The following is a 3,160-nucleotide window of genomic DNA, read 5'->3' on the forward strand; positions in this document are numbered from 1 at the left end:
GAAATAAGGTGGAAAATGAAGACAGGGACCCAGAGCAAGAACACAGCACTCGATAATGAGCAAGTGTGTTAGTCCGTTCTCACACTGCTATAAAGAACTATCTGAGACTGGGTGATTTATGAAGAAAATAGGTTTAATGGACTCACAGTTCTGCAGGCTTAACAGGAGGCATGATTGGGAGGCCTCAGGAAACTTACAATTATGGTAGAAGGCAAAGGGGAAGCAAGAACCTTCTTCACACAGTGGCAGGACAGAGAGAGAGAGCACATGAGAAGGAAAGTACCGCATACCCTTAAACCACTGGATCTCACGAGAACTCATTCGCTATCACGAGAACAGCAAAGGGAACTCCACCTACATGATCCAAGCCCCTACCACATGATCCAAGCCCCTCCCACTCAGCCCCTCCCCCAGCATTAGGGATTACTATTCGACTTGAGATCTGGGTGGGGACACAGAGCCAAACCATATCAAGAAATAGGAATTTATTTTATTTTTGCACCAAAGAGCCCGGTTTGGCTTCCTTTGTTCGTCCTGCTGGCCAACGCTCTGTGTGGCTTCCCTCGTAAATGCCCCCAGGCCTCAGAATTCTCACCCCAAAGGGTTTGAGACCGAGTCTGCAAGACACGGATCATCCAGATGAGTGTTTTCCTCTTTTCTCTGTGGCGCTGAGGGGCTAAGAAGCATCTAGAGATCTCATGCAACTCTCAGTTTCCCACCACAGCCACGGCCCCCACTCAGCATAGCCCAAAACAGGAGCAAAAAGCAGAAAACTCAAGGCCCCTCAGAATCAAGGTAAATTTTCTTTCTAAATAACTTGAGAATTTTTTTTCCCCTCTAGTGCTTGAATTTTCTAAGCTCTACTTGATGTTTTTAAAACGTTAAAATGACTCTGATTTTGAATCGAGCTCATTGGTCTTGCAAAGAAAATAACTGTGCTTTGAAAGGAGAATAAACAAGTCAGGAAGGGAGAGTGAGGAGATCCTCAGCTCCTTCTGGGACCCAGACCCCACCTCCCTCTGCACACTCCACGCTCAGGTGCATCTGGAGGTGGAAAGACCCAGGGTCAAATGACAGCTCTGCATCTTGAGACTGTATGACCTTTGGTGAGTGACCTCACATTTCTGGGTCTTGGTTTTCTCAATAAAAATAAAAGAGAGAGATAAACAGGTCTACATGGAACAATGCTTGGAACGAAATGGAAAAACATATGCAAAATAGCTGTGCACTTCTGAAAGTCCTCTGTAAATGTACTCTCCTGATTCATGTCACTGATAATTATTATTGCTAGTTATTCTCTCAACCTACTGTATGCAAACCCCCTGTGCTTCATGCCAGAGGACGGAATTGGGTTGAAATTGTCTACTTGCAAAAGTTACAATATTTTTCTTTCAGGCTTGTTCTCTCAGAACACAAAATCACTATTCAGTACCTGGGACATTACAATAATACATTTTAATGAAAACTTAATTAATTTGAAATGATTGCTTTGTTGTAAGTAGAGTGAAAAAAATCTTTTAAAATTGGCAAATGGAAGAGAAAAATGTTTTTATATAAGTACTTATGAGAGACATATTGAGGCCATGAGTATTTCTGAAATAAGAGAACATAAAACTTGAATTTGTAAAGTTGTTTTCTTAATGTGGAGGGCTGTTTCAACTTGTTTCCAAATGAAAATAAAAGAACCAAGTTCTGTAGCTTGTGCAAATGTATGAGGAAATCAATGTAAGCTTTTCTCTTCGTCTTCTTTTATCTTTTATTTTTTTATTTTTTGGGGACAGAGTCTCACTCTGTCATCCAGGCTGAAGTGCAGTGATGTGATCTCGACTCACTGCCACCTCTGTCTCCCAGGTTCGAGCAATTCTTCTGCCTCAGCCTCCCGAGTAGCTGGGATTACAGGTGTGTGCCACCATGCCTGGCTAATTATTGTGTTTTTAGTAGAGATGGGGTTTCCCCATGTTGGCCAGGCTGGTCTCGAACTCCTGACCTCAGGTGATCTGCCTGCCCTGGCCTCCCAAAGTGCTGGGATTACAGGCATGAGCCACTGCGCCCGACCTTCTTCTCCTTTTTTAAGAAAAGCTGTTTTCCAGTAGGGTTTAACAACATGGGCTCATTGGGGGCTTCAAGTGCTTATTGTTTGGTTTAGTTTTCAGAAAGACACGAAGCTCAAGACCAGAAAGAAGTACAACTGAGGGAGCATACCCTGTAAGACTGCCTCCCAGACACACCACTGCAACCAGTGAATTGCACTGTTTAGACTTTGACTTCAGGGTCAGTGTGAGCTGATAAGACTGGCCCCTTGATGAGGTGAGAGGCCACCAAGCAGTGAGAGCAGCTGAGTTTGAGCCCTGTCTCTGCCATCTGTAACTCTCTCATCTTGAGCAGGTCCAGCCTCAGTGTGGGCCTCAGATCTCCCATCCTTGAAATGAGAGAATTCAAATCCAGCTCCGGCTCTGCAGCCCACGCCCTTCCCTGCACTACACGGCATCCAATAGACTTGAAGAAGGAGTGAATGACATTTGAAGGTCACATCATCTAAGCCATACTCCTCTCCCATCCCATCCCTTGTTGTCGTTTACATGGTTCCCATTCATCTTTCTTCTCTTGGGCCCAGGGGTGTGCTGGTGAATGTTTAACAGCCACTCCGTGAAAAAAACAAAATGGTCTTGATTGATGGCATTTGCTGATTTTCTTGGTGTAAACACTCCCACCGTGGGCTGTTTCAAGCACCCACAGCGATGCTGCTGAATGCTGATCCTGGAAGAGCTGGTGCAAGCTGGTTCTGGTACAGTGCTGGCGAGGTTGCTCCAGGATAGGGGCATCACTCCCTGCTGGCTAAATGTGAAATCGGATGAGATCGTTATCAGCTAATATTCATTGCGTGCTTATTGTGAGCCGGGCTCTCTGCTCAGAGCCTTGCATAGGTTGTCTCGTGGAATCATCAACACGGTCCTAGGATTCAGTCCCTGGGTACAGATGGTTATGTAACCTGCCCAAGGCCATGCAGCCACAAGGAGGAGGAGTTGAACCGGCCATGGTGCCTGAGTTCGTAGCCCATGCTTTTAGGCAATATGCTATCCTAGATTTCAGCCTTGCTGCTCTCTGCTCTCGAAAGCCTGTAGAAAAATGCCGTGAGACATAAAGCAAGTCCGTTTGCACT

General features: G+C 45.4%; 1 long non-coding RNA gene across 1 annotated transcript; it reads left to right on the plus strand.

Annotated features, from left to right (window-relative positions):
* The first annotated feature begins 722 nt into the window (after positions 1-722).
* LOC119627123 (uncharacterized) lies at positions 723-2,679 on the plus strand. Its single transcript, XR_005243163.2, has 2 exons — positions 723-795; positions 2,147-2,679. It is a non-coding gene; the product is annotated as an uncharacterized lncRNA (long non-coding RNA).
* Positions 2,680-3,160: the final 481 nt, after the last annotated feature.

The sequence above is a fragment of the Chlorocebus sabaeus genome, chromosome 19 (genome assembly GCF_047675955.1).
Source record: "Chlorocebus sabaeus isolate Y175 chromosome 19, mChlSab1.0.hap1, whole genome shotgun sequence".
NCBI classification, from domain to species: domain Eukaryota; kingdom Metazoa; phylum Chordata; class Mammalia; order Primates; family Cercopithecidae; genus Chlorocebus; species Chlorocebus sabaeus.